This window comes from Ochlerotatus camptorhynchus, unplaced genomic scaffold (assembly GCF_037179485.1).
Source record: "Ochlerotatus camptorhynchus isolate MF236.1 unplaced genomic scaffold, CSIRO-AGI_Acam_v1.1 ptg000493l, whole genome shotgun sequence".
Classification (NCBI taxonomy): domain Eukaryota; kingdom Metazoa; phylum Arthropoda; class Insecta; order Diptera; family Culicidae; genus Ochlerotatus; species Ochlerotatus camptorhynchus.
In genome coordinates this window covers 1450530-1464365 of record NW_027040978.1, presented here as the reverse complement: position 1 = coordinate 1464365, position 13836 = coordinate 1450530, and the positions used below count along the sequence as shown (strand labels likewise).

Below are 13836 nucleotides of genomic sequence, written 5' to 3'. Positions count from 1 at the left end.
ATTGATTTACCTTGAAGTTTGGACAATTTTCCTTAAGTATTCTAACCATTAAAAACCCTCACTTATTTTCCCTGAACTATGCTTACCTGAAGTTCTCGAAATTTGTTTGTCCGGCAAATTTTCTGATATATATTATATATTTAAAATTCCCTGACATTTTTAGATCAATCATAGAATTCTTGGAACACCCCATAATTCCCAGGAATTCCTTGTAAGTCGCTACAAATTTGCTTAAGCTAATGGGATTATTCTGAAGCTATTTGATCGTCCTCGAAGTACTCGAAACTTTGCTGAATATTATGAAACCATCTAAATTCTAAGTTCTCTGGAATTTCTTGAAGATATTTATCGCTGCTTGCTAAAATAGTTCTCGCATTTTTTTTAAATGAATGGAACTTTGTTGATATTCTCTAATCAACTAAGCTAAACTTTCGTATTTTTTATAAGTTCTTGATATTTCCATGATATAACACCCTTAAAATACTCTCTTTTTATCACGTTCCAGAAGTTCTATCGGAGCTTTGTTGAAGTTTCCGGAACTTCTTTAAGGTTTCTACAATTTTCTTTAAATTATTTGAACTGCCCTTTGATTCTCTGATCTGTCTTGATGTTCTCGAAGCTTCCCTAAAGCTCTCAATTCTATTAAAGATAAATTTCCCTGAAATTCTTTGGACTTCTGTGAAGTTCCTGAAATATTTATGAAGTTTTCATAAATTATCTGATGGTCTCTGTACTTCCCTGAAATTCTCGGAACATCTTAAGGGTTCTACATTTTCCTAAATTTACGATTATAGATATTTAAACTGCTCTAAAAAGTCTGAACTAAAGTCATGCTCTCAAGATCTTAAATTCCCCAAAGATCTCTAGATCTAGCTTTTCTGAGGTGCTTAGAACTTCTTAAAAATTTGCACAATACCCCTAAACGTTTCTATATTTCTCAAGTTCGATTAACATCTGTGATATGCCCTGAAATTCTAGGAACTTCATAAAAGTTTCTGAAAATTTTAGAATGTTAAAAGAACCGATTTGAGGATCTTAAAGCTTCCAGTAAGTTCCCCATAATTTCAGTATGTTAACTTCCCTTATGTTCCCGCAGTTTGTGTATGGAGCTTTACTGAAATTCTCAAAATTTCCTTTCATTCCTCAGAAATTCTTCAAAGTTCCTACAATTATTGTGAAGTTAATGGGACTGCAATGAAGATCTCTAATATTTCATAAAGTTAATTACGAACTTGAAATAAATCATTTAATGTTTTCCTTAATTCAGGCACTTTGAAAATTTACAATATCATGAACTTGTACATGGAATACGAAACTACAAGACATTGAATGTTTTTAGATTTTTGGACTTACTCAAATTAAGTACGTTTTTTAAACTGTGAACAGTGATTACAAACTTGTTTCTTTAAAACTGATTGCCATGTCTTTAAAACGCTTGGGTTAATTACTGTTGATCTTCCAGAAAAAGCATATTTTGAACGCATTTAAAAAAAAGCTTTCTTATTATAAGCCTTGAATTTATCCGTTAATGCTCTGGGAAAACCTGGAAAACTCAGGAAAATTTAAAATGAGTAGGCAGCCTGTAGAAAGGCGATTAAACGTCACAAAGGAAATAATGATCAACCTTGAAATAAATTCACGCTAAAATAGTAAAATAGTGACTGATTACAAGAAAAAGTGACTTTAGTGACTTGACCTTAAAAAAAGAGACTTTTTAGTGACTGCCTTGAAAAAATTGACCAAGTCACTAAAAAGTGACTCACTACCAGCCCTGTACATCGGACACGTTACATTGGACGATTTTTCTCAATGAAATAATCAATGAGTGTTACATTGGACGTTTTGTCTACATGATACTAGATTCCCTTTCACAGATTTCAGAGTAGAGTACCTAACTTTAGGTTGGCCCCGCCTTTAGCAAATGAGCACCAATCATGTTAGGCAGTCCGAATGACCGAAGTAACAAACATGTACCCATAATTTCAAATTGTACATTGGACAGTTTTTGACCTATGATTATCTTAAATAAATGAAAGTAAATTTGGATGGATGTTTTTGTATCGCATACAATGAGAGAAGAGCAATAGTTTGTATCGCTTAACTCGATTTGTTCACATTTGTTACATTGGTCTATTTGAAAAGTGACGCGAGAATTGTTTGAAACACTGTGAATATATAGATTTTTTAAATCTTGCTACTTGCACTGATTCATGATTCAGTTTTGGACATTATTGGCTGAGCCCATATGAAGTTTGAGTAACTTTAGTAAAACGCTCGATTTTCAACTTTTTTTTTGTAGTGGACACTGTAGATTTTTTTGAAATCTTGACTACGAAATTTGTGATTCTGGACTTGTAAAAAGTACAATTTTATGGACCGAGAAAAGAACTCAAGAATCCGCAACATGATTTTTTTCAATGTTTGGACAGATACTAAGCACTAATGCTACCGGACTTTAAATATTTTTCAAAATTCTTGTAATTTAAAAATATTCAGAGCTTGAAAACTTTCCTAGACAATTTTTCGACATCTTGAGTTTGCAAAAAATTTAAGATCACGAAGTTAACAGCTGAGACCAGACATCTCAGACAATAAGTTTATGACTCTTTCGAGATTAAGGGCAATGGAGAAAAAAAATGAAATGTTATCATCTGGATGAATTTTGAAGACTTGAAACAAATGTCTAGATCACGAAGTTGAACAAAATCTAAATATGAGTAACTAAAAAGTGACCTGCTACCAGCCCTGCTATCGGAACTGTCAAACGAAATAGTCGCTCGATATGTATGTGCCGTCAGTTTGTAGAAACAGTTTTATTGATGTATCTTTTCTAAGGCTGTGTTCCATTTTTCACTTAAATTTGACAGATACACAATTTTCAATTAAACCTGCTATTGTACCAGACTTATTTCTGACAGACCAGGAATCAATTTTGACAAACACCTTCTCGAAAATCGAACGATCAACAACAGAGGGATTTTCGAACATTACATTTCGGTTGATCAGCACGGATTTATGCCTAACCGTTCGACGACAACTAATTTGACTTGTTTCACTTCGTTCGCGATCCGCCAAATAGAAAATGGTCAATAAGTAGACGCTATGTACACAGACTTATCTGCGACGTTTGATAAAATGAATCATCAAATCGCAGTTGCTAAATTCGACAAGCTGGGAATGAACAGTAACTTGCTTTCCTGGCTTCGATCCTACCTAACCGGTCGAAGTATGTCCGTCAAAATTGGAGACCACGTTTCGTCCTCCTTTCCGGTTTGGTCCGGTGTTCCCCTAGGAAGTCACTTGGGGCCGTTTATATTCTTGCTGTATATGAACGATGTCAATTTCATCTTGAAATGCCTAAAACTCTCGTATGCCGATGACCTGAAGCTTTACTACATGATTAAGCAACCACAAGACGCGTTTATTCTGCAACAACAACTGGAAGCCTTCGCTGAATGGTGCCATATTAATCGAATGTCGCTGAACGTGTCCAAATGTTCGGTTATTTCATTTGGCCGCAAGCAATCACTCTTCCATTTTAGCTATGCTTTGGGAGGCGTGAATCTACAACGTGATTCGACAGTCAAGGACCTGGGGATTCTGGTTGATACAAAATTAACCTTCAAGGATCACGTCGCGTACGTTGTGTCTAAAGCCTCATCGCAACTAGGATTTTTATTTCGCTTTGCAAAAAAGTTCAAGGACGTTTACTGCCTAAAAGCTTTATACTGCTCACTTGTGCGCCCGGTTCGCTCTACGTCATCTTAGGTGGAGAGATCCATTCAACCTGCCCAGTTATGAAAGCCGTTGTCTACTTATAAATCTGGAATTACTAGAAGCAAGACGCAACGTGGCAAAAGCGTGCTTTGTTGGGGATCTTCTGCAAGGCAACATTGACAGTCCTACGCTTCTTAGTTTCTTGGACATCAGCACACGTTGTCGCAATCTTCGGTCGCACTCGTTTATCACCATCCGTCCGGCAAGAACTAATTATGGCTTACACGAACCTTTGCGAAGCGTCCCGTGTATTCAACCGGTGTTATTATGTGTACGATTTCAACGTGTCACGAGAAACAAAAAGGCGTAGTTATAAACCAGTTTTATGTTAATTTATGTTATTTGTTAGTTTTGTATTTAGTTGTAGAACAAGTGTCATTGGGGTAAACATTTTACCTGTTGACTGATAAACAATAAATAAATTATAATTTATTATCGAAGTGTCACATTTAAGCGAAAATTTACCAAATGGAATACAGCCTAAGTCTCCTAATATTACAATCCTAGTTTTACCTATTTAATGTTCGCGCGACGGGAGAGCTACATATGGATTTTGTGGAACGAGCCTGGCATCCGCATATCAAATGGATAGCTGAAGTAAATTTACACTTCCAGAATAAAAATATATATGTTTGATCCTTCCTGGCACGTAGGTATTTAGTAAGATCATAATTTGATAACAGTGCTTTCTCGTTTTTGTCAGCCCCTTCTCAAATTTTAGGCTGACAAAATTTCCCATTTTTTTATGATCAAAACTATTACAGAATAATGTGCTATATTACCATAAGCGCTTATTTACGTGTTTTGCAAAACAAATTTAACGGAGTTTCACCCATAATCACTAGAAGAGCTGCAGAACAGTCATCTGGGAAACTGTTTATATCAAGCAGTCTTTTAATAGTACGAGAAAAAACGTTGTTGGTCATATAACGCCAAGGTGCGTTTTACCCCATCTTGTCCTATTATTTGTAAAAACTCTTCGAAACCATCAAATAATTAGAATTATTGAATTAATTTTCCATGATTTGTTTTCCGCGCTGAACACCAATGCTACCGACGCCAGGGAGACAGCTCCCACACCTGGACCCTACCTATCGACCCATCAACTCATGACCCGGGGACCAACGGTTTTACTTCCCGTGATCAGAGATGTTATGCCTTAGAACATCCCTGCGCCGTCGACTGGGATTGAACCCATGCCTGCTGGGGTGAGAGGTAATCAGTAGTAGGCACCGGCACCGCAACTTAATTTTCCTTTGACGATAATGAAATATGTATCAACTGTCAAAGCAGAGAAAAGGGGGGAGGGGGGGGGGGTCAAAAAGCCAGACCTGTATTGAAGTTGGCACTGGGTGGTATCCACTAGTTGCCTAGTGTAGCTCCACTAAAGCCCATTCCTTACTCTCTCCTCTGCCTGGATTCCCCGGGACCACGCTGAAGCGACTACTTCGAGGGGGCTGGCACTTCTCATAGTCTCAGTGCTAGCTGGCGTTGCTAGATCGCTGCTCCTCTCTCCATTCCAAGTGCCCTCCTCTCCACATTCTCCACGTTAAGGACCGATATCTCCCTTCGCACTGTCTCGCACCTTGGACAGTCGAAGACCACATACTCCGGCGTCGCATCCACGTTGCCACACTCCGGACAGAGGGGTGATGCTGCGTGTCCGAACCGATGCACGTATTTCCTGAGGCAGCCGTGGCCAGACAGGAACTGCGTCCGGTGGTGGTTGACTTCTCCGTGTTTTCTGTTCACCTAGGTCGAAAGAATCAGTGTGTCCATCTACCGCTATCCACCGTGTTCCACTCCTATTGCCACTTTGCCAAAGACTCCGCTTTCACCACTTTCCGTACTCTACCGGCTTCTCTCCGACTGTAGCACTCACTGTCCTCCACCGGGTGATGCCGATAGGGATAGCGCATACTGCTTCCGATGAGATGGTTCTGTACACACTCACGACTCGCATGGCCATGTGCCGGAACGTACTGCTCAGTTTCCTTTGGTTCTGCTTCGTTTCCAGTGCTGCAAACAAGTCTGGACCTACATACCTCAGTATCTTGCCAGAAGACGCCTCTTGATATTGCTAGGAATAGAGTTGTTCAGGATGATTCTAGCTATTGTGTTGATGGCCTTCCAAGCATTCTCACAGACATATTCGACGTGGCTGTTGAAGTTTAGCCGGTCATCGATCACTCCCAGGTATTTCAACACGCGATTCGAGGCAAATGCGTCCGTTGGACCAAGGATGGAGCCTTGTGGAACTCCCGTTGTGATCCTAATCGATCTCTGTCCCATATCTGTTTCGTAGACCAGAACCAGGCTCTGGAAGCCTCAGAATCCTGCAAAGGTAGTTTCCGGGAGGTAGGGCAGGGTAGGGACCCTCATTATATGCAGTGATTTGGCAATGGCTTTTCAGCTACGGCTGTTGAACGCATTCTTGACGTCGATCGTTATCACGGTGCAATATCGATCTCCTCTTCGCTTCTGTTTGGACGCCTTCTCGACCATTGTCCTAATTGCATCCACCGTTGATCTCCCTTTCCGGAATCCAAACTGCCTCTCAGACAATCCAAAACTGATTAGGTTGAAGAATTGTCTCTTTCAATTCTAGATAGAGCTGGAATTAGGGCGCAACAGCTTTTGTAAACAATGACTACTCTCGACGATTTCTTGAAGGCCATGGCTCTCCCTGGCAAATAGATATCACCATCAAGTAGGGGAAGACTTCCCCCACTCGATGGATATGTTGCTTTATGTAGGCGAGGCTTGAATTGCTAGAAATCATCGAGAGAAGTCATTGTTACTGTTACGCCCTAATTCCAGCTCTATCTAGAATTGGCGATGTTATTTATCTCCGATGAATACGAGAATTTGCGATGACGAAACCTCTTGAAAATTGAAAGTCAATCAAAACTTGTATGTACAATTAAATGAAATATATACTGCTCCTTTTTATTTTCTAAGAATAAATCTAGACCAACAATTGAAATAGGCGGAACAACCAAACGTAAACAATGGCTTTAAACGCAAATTCCACGAGAATCAAAGCACATCCAAGCAATCTAATACCATCATCTGATAGAGCAAACTCCCTTTATTGAATGGCATTGTTAGTTTATGTGGGAGTGTTTTAATTCTCTAGAATTTTGTGTTTAAAGCCATTGTTTACGTTTGGTTGTTCCGCCTATTTCAATTGTTGGTCTAGAAATGTTGCTGACAATTAAGCAATGTTTTTATAACAATTGCAAAAAAAGAAACAGGTTTTCCGTGGTAAAAATGATTTTTCCAGCAAACAACAATTCAAAACTAATAATTCCTAGTAAGAGTATATTTCATTAATGTAAATTAATTGAAATGTAAAAGGTACATTGGATGAAAGACCTGTGCGTTGAATTGATTGATATTTAAATGAAAAGGCACTTAAAATCGTCAATTGTTAATTTGACTCCGTATGCACATTTTACCCCCGCTTCCCCTAACATTCACATTACAGCGAAGTGGAAGAATAACAATTATTCATAGCGCAGAGTTTGAGAATTCATAACATTATCAAAAATTTAGTTAAATCTGCAGACTGACAAAGAGCACACACACACACCGATTTATTTCACGGTAAGAGCTCTATGATGGCATGAACATTTTTCACGGACGCCAGTAAGATTATTTATTTTTCATGGTTACCAAACAAACTTTTTGTGCCTCCGCTTATCTATGAAATCTATAGTACAGGGCGGACTCGATTATCCGGAGTCTTGAAAAAAATTTCACTCCGGATAATCGAGCCCTCCGGATAATCGAGCCATCAAAAAAAAAATTTTTTTTTAGTCTTATGTGGTCTCATTTAATGTTTTAGTGGTTCCATTGAACGCTTTTGAAGGATTATGGAATCAGACCACTGGTTTTGTAGATATGGCCGGAACAAGTTCCGGCGTTTATGGGCCATGAGGCTAAATTTGACTTGAATATCAAGATCAATGATGGCAAAAATTAAGTACCTTGGACCATATTGGCCACTTCCGGGCAAGTTCCGGGTGCCTCCGGAAAAGTGGCCAGAACCAGACTTGAATAATAACCTATCATGCGACACATCAGATTATATCAAAATTCGATAACCAGATCAATGGTGGAAAAAATTAAGTACCTTGGACCACATTGGCCACTTCCGGACAAGTTCCAGGTGCCCCGGGAAAGTGATCAGAATCGGACTTGGATAATAACCTATCATGAGACACATTAAAATCTCGAGATCCTGACCAGATAGAAAATTACTGTCTTCGGCAAAGTTGTTCAGAAGGTCAAGGCCTTTTCGTTGGTGGACAGTAGTTCAGTGTTTTCTCACTTCGCGGCACTAGTATACATGTAAAATTCTCGCATATATAAAATATTTCTAGATCCTTACCATATAAAAAGTTACTGTCTTCGGCAAAGTTTTTCAGGAAGTCCAGATCTTTTCGTTGGTGGAGTAGTTCAGAAAATTCTCACTACTTGGCGCTAAAATATAGGGTAAATGTTGGCTTCGGCACCCATTGACTGTTTTCGGCAACCAAAATTTAAACGTTAATTTCACTATGTTTTCCCATCAACGCACTTCCCTGAATGTGTCCAAACGATTGTTTAGCCTTTCAGCTTCAATCTGATTATATTTGAACGATCAAGCAATCCAGTAATGCTACATTTTTCTTCAAATAAAGCATACGCACTACAAAATGGGGTTGAATTCGAGTTGCCGATAATAGAACAGCTGGTTAACACGCAGTTCTAATGGGAAGGTTGCCGAAGAAAAAGAGGCTGCCGACAATAGTCACACTCACCTGAGAAGTTTGGAGCGTTGTAAAAACGCTTTCAAAGTGTTTTGAAAAATTCTGTCGATTGGAATGGATAGAGAAGCAAGCAGCAGATGAATGTAAACAAACAGACACATCAAATATGTGCGTGACGCTGAGAAAATGCTAGTAGAAGCGCAGACGCTGCTTAGATTGACGAGAATACGTAAATTCCCCTACATGCAATTTTCGCATATACAATAGCTCGAGATCCTGAGCAGATAGAAGTTACTGTCTTCGGCAAACTTGTTCAGGGTGTCAAGTAGTTTTGGCTGGTGGACAGTAGTTCAGAATTTTCTCACTACACGGCGCTAGTATAAACTTGAAATTCTCATATAAAATATCTCGAGATCCTGACCAGATAGAAAGTTACTGTCTTAGGCAAAGCTGTTCAGGAGATCATAGCTTTTTTGCTGATTAACAGTAGTTTAAAATCTTCTCACTAGGTAGTGCTCGTATACATGTTATGTTCTCGCATGTGATACATCACTAGATAACGAAATAAAGAATAAATGTCTTTGGCAAAGTTTTTCAGGAAGTCAAGATCTTTTCGTTGGTGGACAGTTGTTCAGAATTTTCTCCCTACTCGGTGCTAGTATACACATGGAATTCTCGCATATACAATAGCTCGAAATCCTTAGCCGATAGAATGTTACTGTTTTCGGCAAACTTGTTCAGGGGGTCAAGATTTTTTGGCTGGTGGACAGTAGCCTAGAAATTTTGCATCACATGGCGCTAGTAAACGTGTACAATTATCGCGTATGTTATGCTCGAGATTCTGAACAGGTAGAAAATTACTGTCTTCGAAAAAGTTGTTCATGAGGTCAATGCCTATTGCTTGGTGCACAATAGTTCAGAATTTTCACACTACGTGGCGCTAGTATACACGCAAAATTCTCGATATCTCGAGATTTTGATCAGATAGATTTCTCTAGTGGACAGTAATTCAAAATTTTCTCACGACGTAGCGCTAGAATACACGTGAAATTCTCGCATGTGGTTTGTTTCGAGATCCTGACCAGATAGAAAGTTACTGTCTACAACAAAGTCATTGTTCAAGACAGTAACTTTCTATCTGGTCAAGAACGTTAGATATTTTATATGCTAGAATTTCAGATGTATACTAGCATCATGAAGTGAGAAAATTCTGAACTACTGTCCACCAGCCAAAAGACCTTGACCTCCTGAACAACTTCCTATCTGATCAGGATAAGTGTACATGTATACTAACTCCACGTGGTGAGAAAATTATTAACTACTATTTACCAGCCAAAAAGTCTTGACCCCCTAAACAACTTTGCCGAAGACAGCAACTTTCTAGCTGATCAAGATCTCGAGCTATTGAATATGGGAGAAAGGCACGTATATACTAGCACCGCATAGTGAGAAAATTCTAAACTATTGGGTGACAAAAAGATCTTGACTTTCTGAAAAACTTTGCCGAATACATTTACTTTCTATCTGGTCAGGATCTAGAGATATTTTATATGCAAGAGTTCCACATCTATAGTAGCGCCGCAAAGTGATAAAACTCTGAACTACTGTCCACTTGTGAAAAAGCCTTGACATCCTGAACAACTAGACCGAAGACAATACCTTTCTATCTGGTTGGGAACTCGAGATATTTTATATAAGAATTTCACGTGTATACTAGCGTCGCGTAGTGAGCAAATTCTGAACTATTGAGCACCAAGCAATAGGCTTTGACCTCCTGAAAAACTTTGTGAAAGACAGTAACTTTTTATCTGGTCAGGATCTCGAGATATATCACATGCGAGAATTTCACATGTATACTAACGCTACGTAGTAAGAAAATTCTGAACTACTGTCCACCAGCGACAAGGCTATGATCTCCTGAACAACTTTGTCAGAGACAGTAACTTTCTATCTTGCCAGAATCTTGATATATTCCATGTTGTAATCAATTAAGTCAAATCCAACGTAGTATGGTCACAGTTTTCGCGATTTACATTTACATTTTCCCTATTATCCGCATTTTTTAGTTTAATCAAAGTTTAGCTTGTTTAGATTAAAACAAGTTTTTTGAGGAATACTCGCTGGTTTCAGATCGATTGGTAACTCAGCAACAAAATGGCAATGGAAAACTCATGTGTGTTGTACAAAGTACAACAGCGCGAGTAACGGAGGGTTAAAGGCCCTTTGGTACATTTTTTTACGGATCTTCAAAATTTTTGTTCGGTTGCCCTTAACCCCCCCCCCCCCCCTGAAACGAGACGTAATTAGTGAACGGACCATCATGAGATTCAGTTTTTGTATGTTGTTGTGGCACATGATATGTTTGATTCCTTTCAGGTCAAAGTTAATCCAAAACCCCTTAACGCTGGATTTTGTAACAAAGGCACACAAACACTTAAATATAGTCATTTCCCGATCTTGTCAGACTGAGTCGAACGATGTATGTTACTCGTCCTCGGATCGAAAGTCGGTTTCCCAAGCGGTTTATGAAAAATAATTTGCAAGATAGGTAAAAAAATATGTCTCCGGATAATCGAGCCATTTTCTCCGGATAATCGAGCCCCGGATAATCGAGCCTCCGGTTAATCGAGCCTCCGGATAATCGAGTCCGGCCTGTATCTATGTTTTAATCCTTGTCGGGTGTTTTCATCACTGATACCATTTTTCTGATATCAAGCTGCCGTATCACTCACTATTATTAGGAGTGATCGCCATTGTTTGACTAATAGCATTATCCCAGCAAGGCATTACACTTCGAAAAAAAAGTGCACTGCCGTACCGGGAGTTGTTCTCCAAAATGTCAAAGGGTTCTATCAGCCCCTTGTCGAAGAACTTACGTCTTTTATTGAAAATTGCCGGACAGTGGCATAGCATATGTTCCGAGTCATCCTTTTCTTTACCACAGAAGCGACATACATCATCTTGAAGTTTTCCAATCAGCTTCAAGTGATAACGGCTCGGACACTGTATATATGCTAAGATCTTTCTTAGAAAGTTCCAGGATTTTGTGGGTCACAGAAATGTTTGGATTAATGAATTGCTTCGACTGCCTAGCAATTGCAGCATACTTCCAGTTTTCCTCCACGAAAATTCCCATGCTTTTAGCTCCATTCTAAGAGCTGCAGCCGATAGGCCACAAAAGGGCTCTGACCGAAGAAGATCCGATAGTGCATCAGCTCATTCATTTCCGCCAATCCCGCAATGACCAGGAACCCAATATAAGTTGACTTGATTATGACAAGACAATTTTTGAAGTGTTTGAACACACTCCCAGACAAGTGTTGATGTACATGTCGCCGATTTTAAAGCATTTAGAGCAGCTTGACTGTCGGACATCATGCATATATTTGAACTCTTATTGTTTCTACGCAAACATATGATAGAACGTTCTAAAAAAAATATAAATAATAAAAAAATAAAGAACAGCAAAAAAGGTTATCTTCCATTTAATTCCACTTAATTAATTTTGGTATCCATGACAGATACGTATTTCGACTACAATGTGCAGTCTTCATCAGTGTCATTCCCACTAAGAACTTATCAAAATCTAGTCCCCTTAAGTACTCATCCCCTAGGTAAAAAAGTATAAAAATGAAACTACAATGTGTTGAATCGGAACCTACCTAACTAATAAAAACCATTCCGCTAACAACCCAATTTCATTACTTCAAAAAATATAGTATATATGGTTTGTACACGTGTATTTTTTTAGAATATTTTTTATGAGTCTGGGACTTACATTTCAAGACTGATAATACAAAAGTTTTGAACATTCTAGGATTTTTTGAGATATCGAAGATAACGAAAAATACGAAATCATAGACTTTAAAGACGCTGGGACTGAAAAATAGAGACACATTCATCAACTCGATGGAAATTAATGTTTAACCCATCCCTGATTATTCAAGGCTTTTGAAATAGAAATTCTATGATAATTCCAGGTTTCCCTGGTAGTTGTCCCCTTGGGCCCAACTCAAAAATGTAAATAATCGACGATTAACGATTTCTCACTTAAAACTCACCGAGGTAAATTAACAGCAAATGCTCAATCCTTTGCACATAAACATTTTAATCTACGCAGTATCAATGCCATTTTTAACAATTTCATACGTAATGTGAGGGAATATTTAAAAATAATATCGATCAACTTAAACCCCGCATACCTGCAATGCATTTGCCAAATTACCGTTTCATCAGTAAAAAACGTTCTAATAGTATATTGTTTATCGTGAAAAACTTAAAAATAGCATTCAGAAATGCATTGATAAATCACCACCTATAATGCTTTAATTTTTGTTCGATGTAATTATCGTCACGCTTGCAATATTTCCACCATATTGATCTGAAGAAAAAAAGAGTTATGTTCGATTGGCTCCCACAAGCAGCGATGCCAAGTATTCTGATTTGTTTTACACGAAATAAGATTGGACCCCCTTGTTTAATTTGATACCGTAGTTCCAAAAATTAACAATTCTTTGAGCTACCAAACTTGTTACAGTACCTTAAGGTATCAACATAAACAAGATAAACAAGGGGATCCCAACTTTTTTCGTGTATTAAAATAAGACTACATGGCATCACTGCCCAAAAATGACAGATCATTCCGTCATTGTTTCCGCCAGACTATGCATATAGCGACTATAGTTTGCGTCGGTGTGTTATGATTTGTGAGAAAACAACGATCTATAATTTATCGAATCAGGTCCTTCTGTCAGAAGGATCTAGTTCGGAAAAAATAAACATCGATATCTCGCGATTCACAACACACCCACGCATCTGTTAGATCATTTAGGCACCAGATGATTCTGTTAATTTGCCAGGATGAGTCTAAATTGTTCCTTAGTTATAAATTACACATACTACGATTTTTTTAAATCAGATCCGATCTAGATCGGGTATCAAGATAAGGACTGCTTGTTGTCTTACACCAGTCAGTTTGGACGTTTGTTTTTGTAACCTGGCTCGGGTCAAGTTAGAACAGGGTTCAACCTGCATATTATTAATAAAATTCGCTGTAATGTTGTCACAAATTACAGTCGGCAATGTGCATTTTTTAGCTTAGAGGAACATTTGAACTTAATTTAAAACATGCTTAAAAATTTACCGATTTAATGGGAGATGAAACTACCATTATGATTACCAAATTACAACCTTTAACTTGCAGATCTTAGAATCGATTTCGGAGATAAGCCAATTTTCACATTAATTAAAACAAAGTGTAGTAAGCATATTTCATTCACACAGAGTTGCATAACTGAATTTT

General features: G+C 38.3%; 1 protein-coding gene across 3 annotated transcripts in view; it reads right to left on the bottom strand.

Moving 5' to 3' along the window:
- The window catches only part of ctrip (E3 ubiquitin-protein ligase ctrip), a 74520-nt gene that overhangs the window by 48040 nt on the left and 12644 nt on the right, over positions 1–13836 (bottom strand). The gene's annotated exons all lie outside the window — the stretch shown is intronic.